The sequence below is a fragment of the Eschrichtius robustus genome, chromosome 11 (assembly GCF_028021215.1).
Source record: "Eschrichtius robustus isolate mEscRob2 chromosome 11, mEscRob2.pri, whole genome shotgun sequence".
Taxonomy (NCBI): domain Eukaryota; kingdom Metazoa; phylum Chordata; class Mammalia; order Artiodactyla; family Eschrichtiidae; genus Eschrichtius; species Eschrichtius robustus.
The window spans coordinates 80028435-80056130 of record NC_090834.1 but is presented as its reverse complement, the minus strand read 5'-3'; positions in this window follow the sequence as shown (position 1 = coordinate 80056130).

The following is a 27696-nucleotide window of genomic DNA, read 5'->3' as shown; positions in this document are numbered from 1 at the left end:
AGACTAATATTTTCTTGGCTTTCCCAATAAAAGTAATCCTTGTCCAAATTTCAGGTGCTGTAATGGATCAAAGAATAAATCAAGGACTTAGTCTCAAGTAAGTCTACATATTTTTTTTTTCTTTTTTATTAGACTTGCTATGCCACTTGCCTATTTTTCCAGCTTTATTGAGATATAATTGAAATATGACATTGTGTAATTTTAAGGTATACTATGTAGGGATTTGGTATATGTATATATTGTGAAATGATTACCACCATAAGCTTAGTTGACACATTAATCACTTCACATAATTACAATTCTTTTGTAGTGAAAACTTTTAAGATCTATTCCCTTAGCTACTTTCAAATATACAACACAGTATCATTAACTATAGTCATCTTGTTGTACATTACACCCTAATAACACATACATACTAAAAAAGGAAGTTTGTAACCTTTGACTATATTCGTTCATTTCCCCCACAGAGGAACTAATCACTATGTGAAGAGCAGAAGAGTGGATGAAACAAGTTTATGTAGACTAGAAATTTTCAAGAGAATCAATTTTGTATTCTCATTTTTCTGCTCAATTTTTTCTTTCTTTATAGGCTATTTTTGATTAGAAAAATTCAGGTCTTTCTTAGTAAAATGATGGGATCTATATTATTATTTTAACAGGAAAAATAGACATATTGCTAGAACAAGTCAGTCTGAGGAGATGATAAAGACTTGTTTAGAAAACACCTCCACCATTCCAAATTAGATTTACTATCATGATAGTCATCATTTTTGATTCACAAATAATCCTTTTATGAAGTATATTTATTCTGTTCATTTTTCAACTACTATCATATATCTGATCTAACTTTAAGATAAGATTAGGTATTTAAGTGAATGTACATGGGTGTATTAAACATACATACATACACGTGCACATATATGCATATTTCTAGTTCTCCTTTCTTCTTGTGACTACTCTAACTGAAGTCATAATCGTTTCTACAGCCACTAACTGTGGAAAAATAAATTAAAGGCCATAATCAGCAGTTGCAGATATGAATAAAATAAATAGAAGCTAATTGTAATGCAAATATCCTTGTATAAAGGCTGAGAATAACAAATGGCAACATGACCTCTAGGATTTATTTCTACTGAAAAGCAAATCCTAACGGTGCCTCTCCTGGACATCTTCTTTTTTCATACTAAATGGGATTAAGCAAATTTCATTAGCTGATTATATCAGTCTCTAAAAAAAAAAGAAAGGATAGGAATGTACTTTATGCATTTTTTGATGAACTTTGATTTTAACAGGCCATTCATAAGCAAAATACAAGTGCACTTATGTTTTAGAACTTGCGTATGTATATCTATCCTAATCCGTCCTATTCTTTCTATCCAATTAAATTGCTTAACCAGGAGTGAAAGAATTCCAAGTTCTTTCTACTGTGGATCATTCATCACTTTTCTATTAATGATAATAGGATAATTCATAACAATCAAAGAAAAAATATACTACTCATTTTTTTATCTTTTGCATTTAAAAATAAAAACCACTTTTAAATTTATTATAGCTCAAAATTTTTCAAAAATTGAATCATCTGTTTAAAATTGTGCATGTATATCATAATGAAATATGTATATTTAGTTTCTCTGCCTCTATGTGTGTATGTGTATAGGTGAATAGATAGATAGATGATTGATGGATTTCTCTCTGCCTCTATGTGTGTACACATACCCAGACACACAGACATACACACAGACACAAATGAAGAAGGAAGGAAGAAATAAAGCCTGATGGGGGAAAAAGAGAAAAAAAGAGAGAGAGGAAGGAGGAGAGAGAAAAGTGAAAAAGAGATCTCTTTTTTATAGTACTGCAGAACGGGAGAATTTGGTTACTGGCAGAGATTCTAGAGTGAATCTTCTCATCGTACAGAGAAGGAGGTTGAAACTTCGAAGCTTAAATAATTTGTCCAGGGACATGCAGAGTCAGTGGCAGTCCAGGTGCAGGAAGCTTCTTTGTTTTTAGCTTCCATTCTGCATCCACAAAGATGAAGTTACATTTTTTTATGTGTGCATCAGTTTGTTTTTCTGGAACAGTACTATTTAATGACTGTCTACTTAGTCTGTATTTATCAATTGTTTAAGTCATTAACAGTAATATCAATGTCATATTCCATAAAGTCTCTCAGTTGCATCACTGTACAAGCCACATTCTGACTTGAATTGGAAAAAAATTACTTAATTTCTGTAATTTTTTTAAAAGGCTTTATTAGCCATTTTCAAAATATAAGACTGATTTTTTAAAAAATCATAAATGATCAGATCTGTCATTTTAAATGTTTCCTATTTTAGAATCCCACTTTAGTTTTAAATGTTTATTTTTAAGCTCTATCTCTCTTTTCATAAGTGCTCCTTTTGTTTTATTTTGAAGTGATACTGAGTCTCAAGATATTGGACCGGCCTCACCAGAGAACATTTTCAAGGTCTCTTGAAACTGTATCCCCTGGATAAAATTATTATTATTGAATACATTTGTGTATAATAAGGGGAGACAGATGTATATGGCATCTGACAGTAGTAATTCCTTGAACTCAAAGTTATATCATTTTCCAGATTTAAATAATAGGAAGGAGAGATGGACAGCCAGCTAATAAATGGCCTGTTCTTGCGTTTATTTTCCTACAAATCACAATGAACTCATAAATAATTTAAATTTATAATTCTTGGAGTGATAGCTAAATTAACATTGATTTATCCATTTGTTACTAATACAGTTGTTATATGTACTATACAATTCAGACAAGAACAAAAATGCATAAAGTACAAAAGTAGTGCAGGTTCAAAAGAAAATTACATTGCTATATTTTATGCCTGAAATAAAATGATAAATAAGTTAATTAAAATTTGGGTACATATGACGTAAAATATCTCAACTTGCTTTACAGAAACACCTCTGTACATCCAAAGAATTCACACTTGAAAAACATGTTACTAGTCTCTGTTTATCTGCCCCAGGAAATTTGTCTTTTATTATTAGCTGATTAAAAAGCAATGTGTGTAGTATATAGTACTTATTGTAAAAGAAAAAGTAAATAATTTGAGGGGATGTATTGACAAACTCAAACTTAAATTCTAATATCTGTTTATATCAATCATTTAAATTTTATATCTTTTTCTTAATCTTTATCTCTTTGTCTTTTAATTTTCATGAAAATCATATGTGCCAAATAATGACCATATGCTAGTGAACAATTTCTTTATTAGAGCTCTATGGCCTCTTTAAATTCATTAAAATAATATTTTCACATAGACAGCAATTCCTGCATTATTTGCATGTCCAACTGTATCAAATTCATATAGAATTACCCATTATGAAGCCATTATGATGTCTTGGTGTTGGTCTGTTTGGGTTCATCTTCTTTCGGATCCTTTGTGCTTCCTGTACCTAAATATCTGTTGCCTTCTTTAGGTCTGGGAAGTTTTCAGCCATAATTTCCTCAAATACATTTTCGATCCCCTTCTCTCTCTTTTCTCCTTCTGGGACCCCTCTAATGCAAATGTGTGGGGTATGTTTAATGTTATCTCAGAGATCTCTTAAACTGTTTTCATTTTTTAAAATTTGTTTTGCTTTTTGCTCTTCTGATTGGGTGATTTCCATTATTCTATCTTCCAGATCACTTACATGTTCTTCTATATTACTTAGTCTACTAATCGTTTCTTCTAGTGTTTTTTTTTTTTAATTTCAGTTCATGAATTCTTCATTTTTGATTTTTTAAAAAATATTTTCTACTTCCTTGTTAAAATTCTCACTGTGTTCATCTATTCTTTTCTTTAATTCAGTTAACATTTTTATTACCAATGCTTTGAATTATTTACCTTGTAAATTGTTTATTTTTGTTTATTTATTTTTTTAGAGGTTTTCTCTTGCTCTTTCAATTGAGAGCAGTTCCTCTGCACATTTATTTTGCTTAACTTTCTCTGCCTCTATAAATTTAGCTGAAACTTTTACCTATTGCAGTCTTGAAAGGGTGTTTTTATGTGAGAGCATCCCTGTGCTGACTGCATGTATCCAATGGTTTTGGTGGGACAGCTGGATTTGACATGTATTCAAGTCATGTCTTTCCTCAGGCTGTGCTGGCAGCTATCACCTTGGTAGGAGATAGGGCTGGTGATGAAGGGGCTAGAGCTGGAACTGGGTGTGATGCAGGACTTTCCCTCTGCTCAGTGGCCATTGCTGCCATATCAGGTGTGTGTCTAATCCCTAGTTGCTGGATCAGAAGCCCTGATGGTTGGGCCTGGGCGGGCTCTGTTCCCTTTAAGTGTGTGCCTTTCCCTCTCCCAGCACCTGAATCCTTGCCTCAGAGGGAAAGAGTGTTGAAGCAAGGGGGGCCCATGTGGGCTCTTTGCTTGCGTTGGCCCTAGACAGAATTCTGACCTGTCTTCGATGTTCTACCTGTGCAGGCACCCACAATTGTTTCCCCCACTCTTCTCAGGTGGAGCGTTGGGTGCAAGTCCCCTCTGTCTCTCATGGCCTATCACTGCCCACAGTCTCCACCACCTCGTCCCTGCTGTGGAGCCTCACCATAGGGCAGGTGGGGCCCCTGTGGACTCTCAGAATAATTCAGGGCATGAGCTGTGGTGAAGCAGCCACCGTCAGAATTTGGGGCTGCTTCCGAGGTGCTGCTTGAGTTAGTGCCGACAATGCCAACCACCGCCCCACCCAGGCTCCTTCCCGAGACTGTGTTGCCTCTGCTTCCCCATGGCCGGGTTTTCTCCCCAGTCGTGGCAGCCCTAGATCCTGTGTTGTATTGTGCAGGGCTGAAGCATTTGCTCGGCCATGGCTGGAGCTTGTGCCAAGGCAGTCATGGGGAATCTGGCAGCCACTAGAGCAGTCCTCTAACCCCCCTCTCTGCCCTGCCTCCGGGGCAAGCCAGTGTGTGTGTGCTCCTCACAAGCAGAGCCCAGGCTTCCCACAGCCCTCCTGTTAACCCCAGCAGTCCTCCAAGCAGCCAAGGAGGCTCCTCTCCCCTGTAGGAACCCATTCCTGGGGTGCCCAATCTGTGACTCTTGCTGCTTATTCCCCAGGGCAGGGCTCTGTCCATGTGTTCTCCCTTTTTCTCTGAGTCCCCTCCAAGGGGCACAGGTCCTGACCCAGTTCCTTTTCTTCCCTTCCTACCCCATTACATGTGGATCTTTTTTTACAGCCATGGCTGTTCAGGAGTCTTTCCGCCAGTTTCCAGTTAGTTTTCAGAAAGAATTATTCCACGTGTCGATGTATTTTTGATGTGTACATGGGGGGAGGTGAGTTCCATGTCCTCCTACACTGCCATCTTGATCTATATGTCTTTGTCTCTTTCCCATCTTCTTGCTATGACTAAGCTGATCTTCATGAACTGCTTTTTACAAACTATTTCTCTTGAAATAATTAGTCTTGCAGATGTTAATGGAATTCTAGGATTCAATAATTTTGTGAAACACTACCTGGTAATGTTTTTTTTTTTAAGTTTTTATTGAATTTGTTACAATATTGCTTCTGCTTTATGTTCTGGTTTTTTGGCCATGTGGAATCTTAGTCCCCCGACCAGGGATCAAACCCGAATCCCCTGCACTGGAAGGTGAAGTCTTAACCACTGGACCACCAGGGAAGTCCCTAACTGGTAATTCTTTATCCTAGAGTTTAACATTGTACAATCTCACGTTATGGATATGAGAAATCCTTCAGTGAAGATGCCCATTTATCTTTGTCTAACTTCACATTTCTGAAACTCTTTCTCAATCCTTGTCTTGAAAATCTGTGAGCACTGTCTTGAAGACATCAATACGAAAACATATAGCTTATTTTGCATTTTATTGATCTCATAGGAGAAGAGAATGAATGGCATTAAAAAGTTTCAAAATATTTGTGCTATTAGAGACGAAATATTTGAAAATATAAACTTATGAAGAAGTAAATGCTTCAGCTGCTATTACTATTTATGTTGAAATCTCGTAGTGTTTGATGCATAAATTTTTAAGTTGCAAATAAAACAAGTATAGAAATAAATATGCCTATTGGCTTCCAAAGTTTCTAATAAAAAATTGACTATATATGAAAGATTAAAGAAAATAGCAGCTGATGACTGCATAAGGCAAATGAATCTGCAGAGCCATCAATCTGTATTCTACTTATGCTTTTGTTTTTCTTTGTGATAATTTACTAGCTTCTATGTGATCATAGTCTACAATTTTCTATCAGTACAGAGAATTGAAAGAAGAGCACAGCAAATGCAAGACACAATCAATTTAAGCTGTGTATTTTTAGTTTTTTAAGGAACCTCCATACTGTTCTCCATAGTGGCTGTATCAATTTACATTCCCACCAACAGTGCAAGAGGGTTCCCTTTTCACCACACCCTCTCCAGCATTTATTGTTTGTAGATTTTTTGATGATGGCCATTCTGACTGGTGTGAGATGGTATCTCATTGTAGTTTTGATTTGCATTTCTCTAATGATTAATGATGTTGAGCATTCTTTCATGTGTTTGTTGGCGATCTGTATATCTTCTTTGGAGAAATGTAGGGGGAAGGGTAAACTGGGACAAAGTGAGAGAGTGGCATGGACATATATACACTACCAAATGTAAAATAGTTAGCTAGTGGGAAGCAGCCGCATAGCACAGGGAGATCAGCTTGGTGCTTCGTGACAACCTAGAGGGGTGGGATAGGGAGGGTGGGAGGGAAACGCAAGAGGGAGGAGATATGGGGATATATATATATGTATAGCTGATTCACTTTGTTATAAAGCAGAAACTAACACACCATTGTAAAGCAATTATACTCCAATAAAGATGTTTAAAAAAAACTTAAGCTGTCTTACATAGAGTGTTAGAAACAATAAATAATTATGAATTCAAATTATAAAATGTAAGTACATTTTTATTTAGCAATTCATTTTCAATGTGAGTAAAACAGTCTGCCTAATAAAAAACATTGCCTGAGACAGGTGTAAACAACTCCTAGCTCAGTACACAAATGTAGCATTTGTGTTCAACAAACATGTTCAAGATTTTGAAAGAGTTTTCTAATTAATGGACTTCTGTTTGTAAAAATAGCAAAAGCTTTGTCTTCAAAAAGGTGATAGTTCAATTTCAGGAACTAAAATAGTTTGTCTCTGAATCTTTGCACAGTGCTTATATGCAGTGTTTATTGATGTTGACAGTTAGACTTTAATTGGAACTTCCAAAAAATCTTCCTCTTCATATAGTAAATAAAGTTCTTTCATAGCTCTGTTAAGAGTTGTAGGTAAACCTATACAACAAGTCTTTCAGTTAATTCTTGATTGCCTCATATTTTTGAAATGTCCATGTTCTAAGAATGATAGACAGAAATGAATACTGCGTATTTGCTTGTCCCCCCAAAATGTTTCCTAATCTGCCTAATTAAACTTTCATTTTTATTAAATCAATGAAACAATCATCTATCAATTTCCTTTGGAATCTCTTCATAATAATGAGCTATTACAAAATTTTAAAAGCTTTTTTCACTGTGAATTATACACCCAGACATACATGCCAGAAGCACAATTTTTTTTGTAAAGAAAAACTATCAATTCTTTATCTCAAATATCAGCATTCAGAATATACAATAAATATTTAAAATATTAACAGTAAGTATTTTTATATATTGATTCAATGTGAGACCTTACATAGGGTACCAAATTCAAATTATATTTGTTTTTCTTTCAGAATATTCTTTACTTCCAGATAATGCAAAAGTCACTTCTTCAGTTTGAGAAATTTATGGTGGAAAGAGAAGAATCTATAGAGAATAAAATGCCTGAATTATAACTTCAGCCTTTTAATAGCTGTGTGATTTTGTCAAGTTTCTTATGTTCCTATAATTTCTAACTACTCGTTGGTAAAATGAAGGTAATAATTCTTTTTTTTTTTTTTAAGGAATTCCTTTATTTTTATTTATTTGTATTTTATTTATTTTTGGCTGTGTTGGGTCTTCCTTTCTGTGCAAGGGCTTTCTCTAGTTGCGGCAAGCGGGGACCACTCTTCATCGCGGTGCGCGGGCCTCTCACTATCGCGGCCTCTCTTGTTGCAGAGCACAGGCTCCAGACGCGCAGGCTCAGTAGTTGTGGCTCACGGGCCTAGTTGCTCCGCGGCATGTGGGATCTTCCCAGACCAGGGCTCGAACCCGTGTCCCCTGCATTGGCAGGCAGATTCTCAACCACTGCGTCACCAGGGAAGCTCCGAAGGTAATAATTCTTAATTCAAAGGACATTTATGTGGAGAAGATAGGGTCCATACACAGCATATCAAAGTGCCTAATACATAGAGGGGCTCAATTAATGCTAGTTTCCTTTCCCCTTCTAATGCATAGCATAATTTTGAAAATAAACTGCTCATGACTTTTTTTCCCACATCCCTTCTTTGCATGTTAATAGTGGCTTTGATCTTATTACCCATTCTGGACAGTTATTGCAACTACAGAATTACAAGCCATTTAATCAATTCAGGTAATCATCTGGATGAGTTGTGTACAGGATGCTTAAAAAAATAAATAACTGACTTTGACTTGATTTTTTTGTTAGTGAGAGGACCAAAATGCCTCAGAAGTAATTCAGGATTCCAGTACCACTGATTTGGCATTTAAATTAGGTGAGAATTCAGGTGCAGGATGCTCTGACACAGAGGAGATTTTGCATTATAAAATGCAAGTTCTGTTAGAAAACTTGTGTTAGAGGAGACTCCACAAACACGGTCTGGCCAGGATTTTTTAAAATGCTTTCCATTCTTTCACTGTCAATTCAAATCCCACATTTTTTTCACTTTTATATGGTGAAAAAGAGGATGCCCTGCAGGGATTTAGAGGAAGAGAATTGGAAAATGGAAATGGGCAAAGATCCTTCTAAATGAGATGACCTCAGGTCTCAGTTCACTCTTCCCTTCACCCTCCCTTCTTCCCCAAATACTTTGATGGAGGATTGGTGAATAGTAAGGCTAGAAGGGGAAGCAAGTAGCCAGAACAAAAAGGATATAAAGGATCTTGTTCATTATGTGAAAGAACACAATTTCTAACAAAGAACAATGAGATGAAGGGTTATAAGCAATAGACTTACATAATCAAAATTGTGCTTTAGGAAGTCCACTTTTTATGGAGAGAGGAAAATGGTTTGAAGAGGACGATACTGGGGAATCAGAGGTTACCACACTAACACAGGGATTAATATCAGTTGCCTGCCCTTAGTGGCATGATGTATGGGAAAAAAGTGTCACCAATTGATGTTTAGGTCAAAGGGGTAAATGGTTGTTTAGGTGGGGCTTTTGGAAAACCTTTGGCTTTTTAGAAAAAAAAGAGAAAGACTTATAAACTGTTGGCAGCTCTTTTACCTGCATTCTTCTGAGGGAATGAAGACGTCCCTGGAGGCATAGCAATTAAGCTGAGATCATGACGATATAACAAATACACTTAGGATGGCAGATCTTAAAGATGGGAGAAAAAAAAAAAAAAAATGGGAGGAGTCTGGGCTCCCAATGTCAGTGTTGAGCCATTGTGTCAGTGCTGACTGCCTACTTCCTGATTTTTAGTGATGTGAGACCAACTAAACCCCCATTTGTCTATGTCACTATAAGTGGGCTGTTGTTTCTTATAGCTGAAATGATTTGATACAATCATCTAGATGTTTGATTGTACCATTCCTTGATATGAGGAAGACAGGAGAAGCAATGCCTAGCTTCACCTCTGTATGCTATACCAGAATGAGTCTAAATACACTTTCTGTAGAATGGTAATTTAGGAAGAAGAGGAATGGAAGGGTTTTCAGTGCCAAGCTTGTTCATACCAGCTCATGAAAGCTTACTTTAAATTTTGGGGAATATTGTAAGTTGTTAGTTAAATGCAGTCATTGTTAAAACTTAAATTTTATTAAGTTATATTAGAAACAAATATAATAAATACTTGAAATGCATCACCTTCACATTATTTTACTCTCTTTTACTGCTCTCTGTTGAGGTTATGCACATCTATTGAATCTATATGGTAGACATATATTATAGTGAGCTGCTTGTCACCTCTTCCCAGCTCCACATTCAGTGACACCACATTGCTGGCTTGAAATTGGTCAGGGAGGGAGTATTTACACCATGGAAATCAGAAGAAACTAAATATCAGAGACTGCTTTATTGGGTTTTTTTTCTGATTGTCTCTATTTAAGAAACAAAATGTTAATAATACAGATTAAATTAAAAATTATGTTGCATCTATAGCATTACATGGTGAATAGCACACAAAATTGAGGAAATATTCTTTCAGAATTTGAACACTACTATCCAATTCAGCAAAGCAGTCACTCCTATCATTGACGGATGGGTGAACTTCTAACACATGTTTTAGTTGTTTCTTATTTGTTTCATTTTCATCTTACTTGTTAACAAACAAAAATATCAACCATCGATTCATGTCAGAACTACACACAAAGAGCTGGTTGTTAAACCTTTACCAACATGCTACTGTTTCCTTTCCACAGTTAAACTTTTCGGACTGAAATGTGATAAGTGTTGCAATCCACATAGATTTTACAACTTTTCTTCTTGCTCGACTGTGTTTCAAAGAATGAAATGTCTTCAGGAAATTTACACTGCAGTCTGTAAACAATAAGATGGCCTCCATTTACATTTGTCAGTGTTGGACAGACAAGCTGGCATTCAGATTTATTCTCCTTAGAAGTGGAGATTCATGTTTCTACAAACCATCATTTTTCTGCATAGTGTTAGGCCCTGTGAATTGTAGAGACCATTGTAATTATTAATGTATATGCCCTGAAATCAATAATTTAATCAATTTTATTTACCCTATACCAATCTTAGCTTCACACTTTGGAACATGTCTTGAACTCACCACCCTTTTGCCTGAGCCTGAACATTTTTACAGCTTAAATCATTCAACATTGTATTCTACTTCTGCTGTACAATGTGAGGTTCTGAGAGAGGTTGCTGATTTTTTTTAATCTTGGAAGTGATACTATTTTTGAAATTGGGAAGGTAAAGGAGAAGAGAGTAGAGATAGCAAGAGCATGGCAGAGAGAATATCAAAGAGGAAACCATAGTAAATATATTTTTAAGTAGTAAAATCTAAGGATTCTCTTTCAATTCAGATTTCTAGAGTTAGAGTCACCAAATGAATAGCCAGCTAATAAAATAAAGTTGCAGCAGAGTTAATCAAACAGTAATTTGTTCTTGTATTAAGAATAAATATGATGCATTGTAACTATTATGATTACCTTCCAAATGTTTTAGCTTGGCATAGGTTGACAGCACAATTTTCTTGGCATAGAACTTTTCCACCTTTTCTGACTACTGATACTCTTCTAATTTTTTGATGCTCATATCAAATCTCATAGAAGTTTTCTTGACACCTCAAATCAGAATCACTTCTTATCTTTACTTTCTTTCACACAGCGTTTTCTGATCTCAATTTCTTAGTGAATCTTGCCTTGTATAGTATTTCACTGTATACCTTACCTGTCCTGCTCATCAAATAAGATGTTTCTTTAAGGCAAAGATAATGTTCTTTCTTTTTTCCATCCTTTCTTTTTTTTATGAATTTACTATCTTGGAAAAAGCTTAATTACCTTCATATAATCCACAACACTGCATTATGTATATTCATACTAATAACACTAATAACATAGAACTAAGTGTTTAATACAGTAATCTGATAAAACAAACTTTTAGATTGTAGGTGACACTTTAGTTTATTCAATCAACAAACATTTATTAGGCTCTTCCATGTACCAAGTTCTTACAGGATGCTGGGGCTCTGATGGTTAACAAGATTGACCTGGTCCTTCTTCAAGTTGAATTTGGAAGTCAAGCAGCAGAGACTGATTGCATTGTATTATTTTTTTGTTGTTGTTTCCATAGCAAATTACTACAAACTTAGCAGCTTAAACTATACAGATTTATTATGCTGCAATTTATTATATTGCAATTGCAAATTTGAGAATTATTGGTATTGCATGGTAGTTAAAGTGATAAGAATGACAATGTCATTCAGAAAAAGAGTATAACAAGAGGAACAAAGGGGTCCTATGACACATTTACAAAAAAATTAAAATTTAAATAATTAATAGAAAAGTAGAAAGCTATAAGGATATAGAAAAAGAGTAACCAATGAGGTAAAAGGAAAATTAGTGTGTGCTGTGTCATTGAAACCATATGAAACTTAAAATATATTTCTCCAGTAAAAAAACAACTAGGATTTGAATGCCATTAAATTTATTTTATTTTTATAAGTATTAATATTTTTGTGACATTCACTCTTTTTACCTAGGAGCTTTGCATTTTATCTTGTCTTCAGGGCTTTCCTTAAGTTACTTGAAACTTTTTGCATTTTTAATGGTGTTGCTTTTAAAATTTATTTTTATTCCTAGTTATTGTATCAATTTCCCCACTAGATTTTGTTGTTTTCCATTACCAACTGATTTAGATTTTTTTTTTTTTTTTTTTAATAAATTCACCGTGCCCCCATGTTTTCTCTGCCTGTGTCTCTCTCTTCTTTCTAATAATAGAGACTGGTGGGTTTTCTATTTTAAAATTTTTTGGCCATGCCTTATGGCTTGTGGGATCTTATTTCCTTGACCAGGGATCAAACCCAGGCCCTCGGCAGTGAGAGCTCAGAATCCTAACCACTGGACCACTGGAATTCCTCAGGTTTTCTAAATAATATCATTATCAAACAACAACAAAGCATTGTCTTTTTTTTGACTTTTTAAATTATTTCCTTCTCTTAAAATATTAGTTGCCTAAAACAAAGACGACTAATAATGCTAACTGCAGGTACTCCTGTTTTAGTCATGCTGTTATAAAAATAACATTAGCATTTAAATATTAGGTATCTGAAAAGCTTTGCTTATGAAACTCATTCATGTTTAAACTGGTCACCTCTGTGATAGCTTGAATTATTGTTCCCAGTTAGTTATTGCCTTTGCTATTAAAGGGTTATACCTCCCTGCCCATTGTAATTTGACTTGCAGTGCCTCCTTGTGGAAGAATTTATATCCCTGTTCTTGGCTATGTGACTTGCTCTGGTTAATAAAGGATAGGCAGAAAAGATTGCATACAACATCCAAGTAGAACCTCAGGTCATTGCAAGATTCTGCCAAGATTCACTTTTTTCCTCTGACACAAGAACAGTGTATTAAAGATCAGGGCTACTTTTTCAGCCTGGATCTTGTAGTAGAGTTGAAACAAGGGAAGTGGAACCACAGCCAATCCACAGTACAATGGAATATGCAAAAGAAATTAACTTTTATTGCCACAGCGATTTCACAGTTGTTTCTTACTACAGTGTATATCCTAGTAAAAGTTGACTTCTACAACTGCTCTTCCCATTTTATTTAAATTTTCATTAAGAATCACTGGCAACTGTTGGTGGGAATGTAAATTGATACAGCCACTATGGAAAACAGTATGGAGGTTCCTTAAAAAACTAAAAATAGAACTACAACACAGCAATCCCACTACTGGGCATATACCCTGAGAAAGCCATAATTCAAAAAGAGATATGTACCACAATGTTCACTGCAGCTCTATTTACAATAGCCAGGACATGGAAGCAACCTAAGTGCCCATCGACAGATGAATTTATAAAGAAGATGTAGCACATATATACAATGGAATATTACTCAGCCATAAAAAGAAATGAAATTGAGTTATTTGTAGTGAGGTGGATAGACCTAGAGTCTGTCATACAGAGTGAAGTAAGTCAGAAAGAGAAAAACAAATACCGTATGCTAACACATATATATGGAATCTAAAAAAAAAAAAAAAGGTTCTGAAGAACCTAGGGGCAGGACAGGAATAAAGATGCAGACGTAGAGAATAGACTTGAGGACATGGGGAGTGGGAAGGGTAAGCTGAGACGAAGTGAGAGAGTGGCATGGACATATATACACTACCAAATGCAAAACAGAAAGCTAATGGGAAGCAGCTGCATAGCACAGGGAGATCAGCTCAGTGCGTTCTGACCACCTAGAGGGGTGGGATGGGGAGGGTTGGAGGGAAACGCAAGAGGGAGGAGATATGGGGATATATGTATATGTATAGCTGATTCACTTTGTTAGACAGCAGAAACTAACACAGCACTCTAAAGCAATTATACTCCAATAAAGATGTTTAAAAAAACCCAAAAAAACCCAGTTACTGGGCCCATAATTCATGGTCTCTAAAATCATATTTGAAATACATTTAATTCCCATCTTCTTATAAAATGCATTATCATTTCTATTATTAATGTTCTATTATTATTAGAATATTCTATTATTAATGTCATTAGGAACTTACGAATTCTATAGAATTATTTTGAAATGGCATTAAATAGGATAGCATATAATCTCAGTAAGGTTCTGGTGTTATAAGTGGTAACTATTTTTCAGTAAATAAACAGACATGAAAATTATGTCTCATCCTACTGTTATTCATTTTTTGGTTAATAATGATATTTGTTGACTAGATAAATGAATAAACAATATATTTTTAACCACCTAAAAAAAAAAAGAAAAGAATCACTGGCTAAATTCATCAATGTCTTTGTGTGTATGTCCATATAATTATATACTTCTTCTTCCATTTATTGATTAAATAAATTGTATTGATAATAAGTTAAATTAGCCTTGAGGCAGGAAATGTGTTGGAATGCTTCTGTACTTTTCCTTGGCCAGAATAAATATTTCACTCAAAAATTTATTGAAAACTCCACTCAAATATGTCAAAACCAATGTCCTGAAGAGAGGCTGCTAGATTCCTATCTTCCTCCGAATTCCTAAAATAATTATTAAAAACTAGAAATATCTTGAAAACAAGAAATAGAACACTTCAAGGACAAGTGTCTTAGTCAGCTCAGACTGCCAAAACAAAAGGCCATAGACTGGGTGGCTTAAACCACAAAGTTTTATTTTTCTACAGTTCTGGAGGCTGGAAGTCTGAGATCAGGGTGCCAGCATGACTGGATATTGTTGAGGCTCTCCCCAGGCTTCTCACTATGCCTTCTCACCAGGCTTTCAGGCAATGAAGAGAGAGAAAGATATATCTCTCTCTCTTCCCCTTCTTATAAGGGCACTCATGCCATCATGAGGACCCCACCCTCATGACCTAATCTAACCCTATTTACCTCCCAAAGGCCCCATCTCCCAATACCATCACATTGGGGATTAGGGCCTCAACATATAAATTTGGAGGAAACACAAATTCAGCCCATAGCAACAAGGAACAATGATTATGATTAAAATGGAAAGCAGATAGAATGGTTGTATGAGAAAATTATGAGAGTTCCAAAGCAAAAGGGAAAAAGAGTTCCAAGAATATACTATGCATCGAAGAACTGGACAGAGCAAGATGAGCTAGGATAGGATTAGGCAAGGAGAAGGTGAATTTCTGGAGTCTCTTTCTAAGCAGGAGCAGAGAATGAGGGATCTCAGGCTAGAGGGGCAGTGCTGAGTCACGTGAGGCAACCTTTGTGAGAAACAGGAAGAATCTGCGCTTTGAAGGTAGCACTGAAGATAACCACTAGCTGCTGTCCATTTACCCTTTCTTAATTTCTCTGAAAAAGCCAGATTTCACAATACTTGGCACTGTCCCAGAGAGCACACAACCAAAAAAATTTGAAACAGTTGAGGAAACTCAACACATGAATAAGTCAAAAAATACTCTGTGAATGGCAAAACTGGCACCCAAAGAAAAAAGTAATGCCACAAGCAGAATTGGACTTTAAAATAAATGTAACAACAGTGGTAATAGTAATTGTAGTGGTCATAATAGTAGTGATGGCTAACACTTACTGAGTCCTTTATATGTGCTTAGACCTTTCTAAGCCCTTTAGAGGTATTAATTTTATATGCATTATTTAATCATCTTAGAGACTGAGATATACCACATCCAGGAAATCATAAGCAATGAGACAAAAAGTAAAATTTCCCAAAATGAAAATTTTAGTTTTGAAAGTAAAAAAATAAAAACACTACGCGTGTGTAAGCTGATTAGAATGGACCAAACGAAGAGCAAATTAAAGGTTTAGAACTCGTCAAGGATTTATACCAGAATGTACATAAAAGGAAAAAGAAATGCAGAGTATTAAAAAAAATTTAGGAAACCTGGAGGATAACTGCTTTTCTAGTAGGGTAAACCTCATGTTTATTATCACATTGTGGCTGGAAACAGAAATCTTGTTTATTAACTTTTACATTTAAAAATTGTATTTATTCTGTTGTCGCAGACATTTTTGCATGTGTGCCTGTGTGTGTGTGCTCTAGTGGTATCTCAATGAGAGTTTCAATTTCTGGTTCTCTTTTAACTCTTCCATCAGTTCTCTTTCAAGGAAACCACCTGGTCTATATCAGTTTCCATCATCAGAGTCTGAGTCCTTTACATCAATTTTTTTGGTGTTCATTGTTTTCTTTCACTTTGGCCTATCCCTGATTTTAAGTGATTCAGTGTTCTTTCAACCCCAGAACAAATCAGGCCATTAACATTTCTCATGCTATGGCAAACCAGCAGGCAGTGGATGACATAAGGCATTCATAAGTAGATGAAGCAAAAATAACAAAATTATAGCAAGTGTTGAACTTAGTGGTAGACACATGGGTATTCACTATACTTTTCTTAGAAGAGCTCTGAAAATTTTTGTAAAAGATTTTGGAAAACTATAGCATCACTTATTTACTCTCTTACTGTCTTCTGGCATATGTATATATAGGTGCCCATTGTTACTGATCTGCACTTCAATTAAGAATCCAAACAATGCCTTTAAAAAAAAAGTTTTAAAAAAAGTAGCAATTTCTATTGTGATTTATGAATGAATGATCAGAAAAGGATTGCAGGATTAAACCTTTATCCTTCTTAGAAATGGAATAGAGCTTCTTTGCCCTCAGGTTTCTGGGAGTGCAAGCAACTGTTTAGATTCAAGTGTAGGGTGGAGAGCAACCTCTGACAGCAGCCTGTTGCCGCCTCACCCAGAGAAAATGGCAAAGAAGCAGAATTAAGCACAACCACTTTGGACAAACTCTGGGTGCAAGCAGGTGTAATCTGACTCTAAAGGACCTCACAGGTTCTACTTTCTGAGGCTTCCTCAAGCAAGGACTCATAAATTTTTCTCTCTGAGACTTAAAGAGAAGCCCTCTCTGCTGCCACCTCCTGGCTTGATCTAGACTTGCAGCTCCTGTCACCGGATGAGAACCCTCTACCTCAAGTACACGGATTACTCCACCAGCTTGCCTTCCTTCAGGTGGTAGCTTTCCAGATTGGGACTGAAAAAGGGGGAGGAGTCAGAGATGTATCTTCAAACCAGTATCTTCCCAATATTCCCTGAATTTTCTAGAAACATTTTACAACTGATTTATGTTTTTCTCTATTGTAAAGAATATCTTGTGAACCCAATGTGTCTTTTAAAACATTATCTTTCTCAATATTATTATTTTTACTACAATGATTATGATAAAAGTTTCCTTCTGATGCATTCCAGATGCTCCCTGGAATATTTACCACAGTCCAACCCAAGAGAAAATAGAAAACCGCTGACAATATTTTAAAATTAACTCCCTTTACCTGGCTTTAGTGTTTGAAAGCAGCTGTCTGAAGCGCTTGAAAAGGGAAAGTGAGATAAGTGAGTAATAGCTAAAGAAGTAATCTTATTTAAAACTGAGGAAGCTAATTGAAGTTATTTGTCTCTTAGATTTCTGAATATTTCTTTTGTGTTAAAATAAACAACATATTCACAGGGATGGAAAACCAACAGATTCTTGTATTATGTTCATAAAAACAGTAAAAGGATTTTGGATTTTGAGGCAAAGATCCTAATGTACAAGTGAGACTAAAGTCATCACACCCTTGAAGTTTCACTGATTTAAAGTGTTTACTTAAGTTTTCACATTCTCTCCATTAAGTAAGTAAATGAACAAGTTAGCCAATATGACTTCATGGTACAATTTCCATACTTCAGGGTAAATAAAGTCTTTCTACTCATAGGCACCATTACTTTCCTAATCAATAATTCCTTTATTCAAGTTGGTAACATAAAATAAAATTTAACCTTTTATCATTTGAAAAATTTCATTTCAAGCTGTTATTATATACCAAGAAACTTAAAATAATATGAAGTTTAATTTTTTTCAAAAATTCATTCTTTTCAAGAACAATTCAAACTTTTATAAGTTTTTACCTCTTCATTTTTTGCTTGGAATTCTTTTCAAGTATGTTTAAATATATATATATATATATATATATATATATATATATATATATATATATATATATATATGTATATATATATATATATATATATATAGGCAGACATATTAGAGGTAATCTGGTGCAGTACTTCTCAAAATTTACCATGCATAAGGATCATCTAAGGATCTTGGTAAATGTAGATCCTAATTCAGTAGGTCTGAGATGGAGCTTCGGATTCGGCATGTCTAACCAGCTCCCAGGAGATTCTTATTCTGCTAATTGTCAGAACATACCACGGATAGCAAGGATTGATTTAGTACAGTGATTCTCTACCTTGGCTACACACTCAAGTTATCAGGGGAGTCTTTTTAATTGGATCTCAGGTGCATAGTATTAAATTTAAAATAACCCTTGGTTCAAGGCATGATAACATCATCAATCCAATTTTGGCCCATTATTATTAATTTATTCCTCAACTTACCACTCAACGCAAGGACTAGAACAATGCTTATTATTTACACTTGTATATGTAATGCTTCCCTTATGCCAATACCTCCAATCCTCAGAGAGAATCACCATTTTGAATTTTGTGTTTAATCACTCTTTTGCTGTTTTCTTCTCTTACACACACACCCCTAAACAATTCTTTAAATTTGCCAATTTAAAACCTAAAATTGTAATTCCATTAAAAATAACCTCTAGGTTCTTGCATTTTTTGACTTAATATTATGCTCTAGTTTCATCCCTGTTGATTGATGTAGTTCATTCTTTCATATTGCTGTAACATTCATTGTGTGCATAGAACACAACTTGGTCATTTCCTCTCTTGCTAACATGTGGATTGTGCCTAGATAGTTTTTTACTATTAAATTAGTGCTGCTATGAATATTCCTGAAAATATCTATGTGCAGATTTCTTAGGAGTTGAACTGCTAAATTCTAGAATACATGCATGTTCAACTTTAAAAATTAATGCCAAATTGTTTTCCAAAGTGGATGATGAACTTACACTGCCAGCAGAACTGTATAATATACTGAGTTGAACCACAAACTAGCCAACACTCATTTTTTTCAGATAGTTTAATTAATCTCATGGAGCTATTTAAAAATTGCATCTGATTATGGTCTCAATTTTCATTTCCCTAGTTTTTAGGGAGATTGAGTATCTCATTTTGTGTTTCCTTTTTAATTAAATGTTAATTTTTATATCTGCTTTATTTGCACTTTTTAAAATAAAATTTCACTTCATATGTTTGTGACATTAATTCTTTGTTAGTGATAGGTGTATCAAATACTTCCTGTTTATAGCTTGGACTTGTAGTTGCTCTAAGATGTATTTTGGGGACATGTACTTAACTTTAATGTAGTCAAATACAATAATCAATAATTTTTGTTAGCACTTTGTTTAATCTTATTTTAGAAATTATTTGCTCATCCATCTAAATTTTAATATAAACTTGTCAACTAAGTCCCCCCAAAATGCTGTTGGCATCTTCATTCAAATACCATTCAGTCTATAAATTACTTGAGGAGAAAGGATAATAATGATTGTATCAGTCAGGTTAAACTAGGTTTTGCCCAAGAAATAAGGATACCAACACAACAAAATTTCATTTCTCTGCTGTAGGCTCAGATATCTCTTCAGGGCTACTGACCTCTACCAGGGATTCAGAATTCTTGGCTGCATTAATCTTGTGGCATCTAGACCTTAAGATGAGGTTTCAGAGTTTATCAGAGCAAGAAAGTAAGTAAATAAAATGAGAATAGAAAATTGAAGACCAGTGTTTAAGCATTTGGTCCCCAAAATGATACATGTCACCTCTTGTCTTTCACAGTATCTTGTCACATAGATCTATCCAACATTAAAAGGGAAGGAAAATAGCATTCTGTATTTTTGGTAACTGGGGAAAAAAGGAAATATTAATGAACACCAATACTATCTAATAGTATCATATTAAGGTATACTATAAATAAGTATGGTTTATGACCATTAATTTTTGTTTCTCTTTAATATCATTCTTTAAATTAAATCAGAATTTCTGCAGGTTTGGGCTAGGTATTGATAATTTTATATTTTTATTTCAAGTTATTGAAATGTGTACTGGTGAGAAATAAGGAATACTAGTATAGATGTGTAACTATGGAATGGCAATTTGAGGCACTCCATGAACCTTTATCCCAACAAAGCAACTGTAAATGGTGAAAAACAGTAATGACAAAAACAACAATGCAACAGAGTCTCTGGAAATTACCCTATGGACATATAGCAAATAAAGAAACATTTACTCAAGAAAAATACTAAATCTAGTTAAGAACAGAGAATTATGCTAGTTGAGTCACAGCATGTTCCTTCTTCCCTGGCTCACTGCAATGTAAGTTCCACTCTACCCAGGAATTGACAAGAAGATGGAACTCCGTCCTCTCCCAGCTACTGGTCAAGAGCTATGGTATCTCCCCAGGAAGGACATACTGCCATCATTTCTCATCCTCCCCTCTCCTTTCAGAAGTTAAATTCCAGGCAAGTGAGAGTAAAAAGTTGGGTCTCGCCTTCCTCCACTCTGCCCCCACTGGTAAGGTAGAGGCTCTACCCTAGTCAACTGAAAATACTGGGGCCCCAATTTCCCTTTCTCCAGCTTGCTCATAGGGTGGAGATCCCCACCATAAGAAGTAAGCCAAGAAAACCACACACTAGTGCTCCTGCCCAGCTCCCTGTTTTGTAAAGCTAGTGCCAATCCAAAAAAGAGGACCACTATTTCTGCCCCCAACTCCACAGCCGTGGCAGAGATTTTGCAGGGGGAAGAAGGCTCACCATAAGAACAGAGAGATTCAAAGCTTTCCCAAGGGAACTGACTTTATTTGCAACAGAGTATGAGGAATTCAAGTCTAAGGGCATTCTCAGAAACGATGGAAATTTTGGCAGTAAGCAATTAAGAGGAGGCTTGTAGCTTCATGAGAGTCACAAGTTAAACCCAACTAATTGACCAGGAGAACTGGGGAAGGGAACAACTAAGAACTCACCTAGAGTTAGTATAAACAAACAAAACAAAAAAACACCTTAAAAACTGGCTTCAAAACCATCCCTGCAAAGCAGCCAGATTTAATGGGATCAGAATGTGGGACACTTTTTATCCCTCCAGACCATGGTAGAAAACAGCAGATCAATCATCTGGCAATGAGGGGAAGCTAACAAGTGGGTATAATACTGATGGAGGCAGGCGTCTCAACAGAGGGATCAGGGGAAGGGAAACAAAATGAGCCCTCCTGCTAAGACCTCAGATGTCTGTGTGCATGCCCAAAGGCTGAATTCTCTAAGGAGCAACCTCAGAGGCCGCACAATGCCTGGGAAACAGACTTTGCTAAAATAGTCCAGCAAAGTCAGTAAACAAATCAGTAAGCAAACAAAAAAATAAGCCACGAGGAGGGGAGTGGAGTATCCAGAGTTGCCACAATGTACTATGAAAAGTGACCAGTATGACCAAGTCATTGGAAGAAAGCAAACAACAGAAAAGAATGTTTCATAAAAGAGAGATCAGAGATGAACCCTTGTGTGGCGATGATGGAGTCACAAGCTACATTAATGAGGACAGTTGCTCTGTAGAGTCACTTGGAGCCACAGAGGCCTTTACACACATGGGGAAAAAAATCCTGGTTGCATTTGCTATACTGTGGTTATTTGTGTAATGAGACATAACAGCCTATCGTAATTAATGCAGCATCCTCTGTAATGGCCTATATGGGAAAAGAATCTAAAAAAAGAGTGGATATATGTATTTGTATGGCAGATTCACTTTGCTATATACCTGAAACTAAAATAACATTGCAAATCAATTATGACCCAATACAAATTTTAAAAAACAATTTAATTAAAATGAAAAAAAAAAACAGAGCAAAGAAAAAAATTGGATAACAAAAGTAGCAAATTTCTTAATCTCTTTTACAAGACTCACACAAATGCGTAGAAATTATGATTAAAATCATTCTGGGGATTTAAATGTTTACAGGAAAGTATTTAGATTACTTTTCTGCTTAATAGTGTTAAATTTGGGATTGTTTTCCTTATTTCACTATTTCTCTGTGTCTGAGAGACCTTTCATAAGGACACATGGTTTGTCAGTTTGTTAACCCATCTATCATCTGCAGGATTACAAGTGGCACCCATGATTTCATTTAGTATACATTTAAACTGTTCATTCCTTTGTTATTGGTTTTATTAATTTGATTACTTTGATCTTTAATTCATTCATTCATTCAACAATCTTGATTGATCATCATTCATGTGTCAGATGCTATTTTAAGTCCTGAGAATATAAATATCGCAATAAATTAACTATCACTTATTAAATCCCTTCTTTGTACTTAAAACAATTTGAATGTAATCACCAGAAATTCTACTATCAACTAGATTATTATTTGGATTTTTTGGATATGGAATCTAAGACACAAGAAATAAAGTAACTTACATAAATTCATACAGCAAACAAGGAGCAGAAGTAAGATTCATATGCATGCCTGAATTTGAATTCCACACCCATTTTTTTATGCTTAGAGTGACATGCAACCCTGATTGCAGAAGACACCAATCCTGAATTATACCTGCTATCCTACTGTAATTATTAAAAGTATTGCCTTTGATGATCAAAACTGGCTGGTTTGAAAGTTAAAATATGTTACACTGGCTATCAAAGTCATTATTTATAGGGTAGAAGAAGAGTGTGGATGAGTTCAGAGAGATTCTAAAGAGTGATTAGTGCGAAAATAAAGAGCAAGTTCAAGAGAGCTTTCTATCTCATCTTTATATTTTGTCGCACACCAGATTAACAAAAAAATTCAATTTAAAAAATTTAAAAGTTTCCTATGCAGAAGTTCCTTGACAATCAAATAATATCCACAAAGTCAAAAACTGAGCAATTTTGCTATTGAAAGCACACATAAATGGAGTTAATAGTGGTAAATCATTCATGATTTTTCCCATCTTATTTATACACTGAATTATGCAAGAGTTCCCAGATGCTGAGGTCATCTGGATACGTAGAAATGTACAGGATATTGACAGCAAAGAGGAATATCCCTGCTAAATAAGCATAATCAATCCCTGAACATTGCACTCAGTAAATTTATGAGCCAACGAATGTATCAGGAATGCAGCAAAGTAGAATTTTTTCGGTGAATACAGACATCACTCAGAGGATCAGTTTGTTAGATTCTACATCAGTTCCACAGCACTCTGGGATTCATTAGTGTTTTATAGAAAAAAAATGAAATTTACATATTTGTGTCACTGAGATATTGGAAGTTTTTTTATTTTGAAGTAAATTCAATAGTTAGTCCTTCCTCTTATAAGATACACAATGAGGGTTGTGTTCCAGCATAGGAAGTATCCTATTCTAGGAACCTCTATTGTAAAGATTTCTAATCCCTTTCCTTTAAAAAACAGAAAATACAAAACATTCTTAATTATTATTATTAAAATCATATCATGTTATCCCCAGACACTAGTTGAATTTATGAGACAAAATGCTAAAAACTGATGAATTAACTTTGTTACCATTCTCTACAGTTTGTAATTAGTAAAATACTTATGAAATAAAGATAATATGATCAAAGGTAAGAAAAAAACTCTTTAAGCTATTTTTTAAATCTATGTTTTATATTTATTCCAATTCTTCTTATACCTAGCCTAAAAATACAAATAAATAAAATTATATTTTTCCAATTTAGAATTTATAGTTTTCCTAATACAGATCACAATCTAAAAAATGTTTACAATTCTTCTATATAAATGAACAAATGAACAGATAAACAAATAAATAGAAGTCAGAATTGTCAAGTGTACAAGCACAGACAAATATGGGTTCATATCTTTGAACTTCTAAATAGTAACAAAGTCACCTGGGGAAGTTGTTTAATACCTTAAATTGTCAGTTTTCTCATGTATCAAAGGGGGATATTATTTCCCTTTCAGAGCTGTTAGAATAATGGAAGGTAATTCAAGAAAAACACTTAGTACAACTCCAGGCACACAATAGCTGCACAATAAAGTTTTTGTTTTATGTTTAATAAATGAATTTTTGAGTAATGTTTGTGTCCCAGAAAGGATATTAGACATTATTAGAGACTAATTAATAAAGCATGCATACATAATTTGAGTGTCAATTTGCCAGATACCTGTTGCAGTATTCATTTAATTTTAACAATTTTAAGGACTATTATTAAAGCTATTTTATAGATGCACAAATTAAGTTGCAAAGAAAATTCTCTAATTATTAAATATTGAAGACATAATGTGTATCCAGATTATTTTAATTAATGCTTTCTTTTCAATCTACCTTTGCTACATTCAATGTGTCCTCAAGACACTTTGATTTTAGTTGACCTGACAGACCATATACACAAAATATTACAGTTACAGTAAGTGTGATCAGCTTCATAAAACATGTAGATGAAAAGAAAATGCTATCAGAAATCATAGCAAAGAAATATAATGTCTGGTTGGGAGAGAGTTATTTATTCAAAACTATTTTTCTGTTGTCTCCTACGTGCCAGGGAACTCTTTTAGATTTTAGAAATTCATCACTAAACCAAAATCCTCACATACAGCTACATTCTGTGGTATATAAACATACTAACAAAAAAAAGATAATTTTAAGGGGCTTCCCTGGTGGCGCAGTGGTTGAGAGTCTGCCTGCCAATGCAGGGCACACGGGTTCGAGCCCTGGTCTGGGGGATCCCACATGCTGCAGAGCAACTAGGCCCGTGAGCCACAACTACTGAGCCTGCGCGTCTGGAGCCTGTGCTCCGCAAGAGAGGCCGCGATGGTGAGAGGCCCGCGCACCGCGATGAAGAGTGGCCCCCACTTAACGCAACTAGAGAAAGCCCTTGCACAGAAACGAAGACACAACACAGCCATAAATAAATAAATAAATAATTTAAAAAAACCGTAATTTTAAGTAATGATAATTCTTGTAGAGACAAGGTGATATGACAGAAAGTGATTATGTCAAACGGCAGGGAGTGAGCAGCTTACATTTAACAAGGTGGTTGGGGAAGGTCTCCCTGGAGGTGTATTATCACAAAGACTTAATGATGTGCACACCGGAGGAAAGAGCAGTCTAGGCAGAGGGAAGAGAAGTTCAAGGATCTTTGTGGGAGGAAAAAAAAAAATCTGCTGTTTTAGAATAAAAAGAGACTGAGGATAATTTAACTGTAGCAATAGAAAAAAAAATAGAGATGAGGGCAGAGAGATGAGGGCAGAGAGACGGCATGCTGAGCCATTTTTTTAAAGACCTTACCAGTCATTCTAAGTTGAGATATTAATATATGTGAAATGGAAGTGAGGTAGAGAAAGACATGACTTGGTTTGATTTTTAAAAAGGTCAGTTGTTGCACAGAGAATGGACTAGGGGTGTGTGTCAGATAGCAGTCTCAAAAGTGAATGCTTTTAGTATAGAAGAGAAAGATGATCATGAATTGAACCTGGGTGGTAATGGCGATGGAAGGAGTAAATGGACTTCAGATAGTTGAAGATATATTTTGGAGGTAAAATATCTGCAGGACTTGCTGATGGGCTTGTGGAGAGAGTGACAGGGAGGGATACTCAAATATGAATGCTGGGTTTTACCTTGAGCAGCCAAGCAAAGACTTTCGGCAGCTTCATGAGAGATGTGGCATTTACTTTGAACTTAGAAAGATGAAATGGATTTACAGTGGTCAAAATGTGGGTATTCCACAGGAAGGGTGGTATGAAGTAAAGGCATCTGGGCAAGAAGGTAAAAGTGTATGTTTTTAAATTAAGCGAGACAGTTTTTCATCAATATATCATTATAAGATGCTTTAGGAGTTGATAAATTTACTCACTTTCCTGGTACTGAAGGATAAATTACCAGGGAGTTTTTTAATGAGAATTCCTTGCTTTCAAAATGCCACTATCATCTGTTTGGTCCATTGTTCAGATACCTGTTCATTAACGCTAATACTTATAATAGTTAATATTGTTAACTCATAAGATTTCAATTACTGTTACTAAGCACATTAAAACAACAGGGAAACAGGCTTAGAAAATTAATAACTCAAGGTACATGTTAGAACTGATATTTTGATGTTACAATCTAAATTTTTCATTACTGTATTTAATAAGAACAAAATACAACCTGAGGTTTGGAAGTGACTCTGGCAACAGAACTGAGAAAATTGGAGCATCCTGAGGAAGAGACTGGTGCCAAAGATTCTAGTTAAGATGACTCAGTGACATGATAGATACATTACTTAACTTGATTGTGGCAATTATTTCACAATGTTTACATATATCAAAAAATCATGCTGTACACCTTAAACAATTTTTATTTGTCACTTCTACCTCAATAAAGCTGTATAAAAACATTAAAAATTATGTGTGTTTATATGAGAAGAATGAGGGGATGAACATACCAATAAGGGAACAAAGTTAAGGAAAACAGATATATGCCAGGGGGTCAGATATGAGATTTGTACACTCGCAGGGTTTGAGATTATTATACGATATAATTAACATATCGTAAAATAGAGTCAAGCAGGGCTGGACACTATACACTGATTAACATCACATGACAGAATCATGACCCAGACTGAGCTTATTTAACCTCAGAAGGTATTTATCTAATCTGTAAACTGAAATGAATGATTCTGGATAATGCACCATTCTAACCTTTATTTTAGTCTGAGGATGTGTATGAACACACCCTCTGCCTCTGTATACGGGAGGCAGGGTGAAGGCAGCTGTCTGTTAACAATGAAAAATAAGTGCATTTGCAAGAAGTCCTTGTGAGTTTCAGGTTGAGCACACCTCCAACGAGCTGGAGCTTCTCCTAACACTTTGGCTCATTTCCCTAAGTTTTTTTAACGTTGTGGGAAGTAAAAGACTGAAATACTCAGCTGGAGAGCTTTGCCATGCAGCAGAGCACAAGACATTTCTCACACTCTGGGTAATTATTTAATATAACCATTTCTGTAGGTATCATTAAGGGGAAAAACCCCCCTGAAAATCGGTTATTTTACTACGGAAGAAAACTACTACTGTGCCCATATACACAAACCCAATTACTAAGAATATGTTAAATTAGAATTTGATAAGAATGATAATATACAAAATAATCCCACAAAATAAAATCAAAGCCTTTGTCCTGGGAATTCACCTATTTGCTAATCGTAAGCAACACCAACACAAAAATGGACTGATTTTTCATAATTATTTTTATGCTCATATTAGAAAGATTGATGTCTTATAGAGTTATGAAAACTGATTCCTGGTCCTATATAGATTTAAAATGACCACTGTAAATTCTTTATTTTTACTTGTAATTTATTTATTCTTTCTGTGCTTCAATTTTTTTTCTTTGTTTTTCTTTTTTTAAAATTTATTTGTTTATTTATTTTTGGCTGCATTGGGTCTTCGTTGCTGCGCATGGACTTTCTCTAGTTGCAGCGAGAGGGGGCTACTCTTCGTTGCGGTGCGTGGGCTTCTCACTGCAGTGG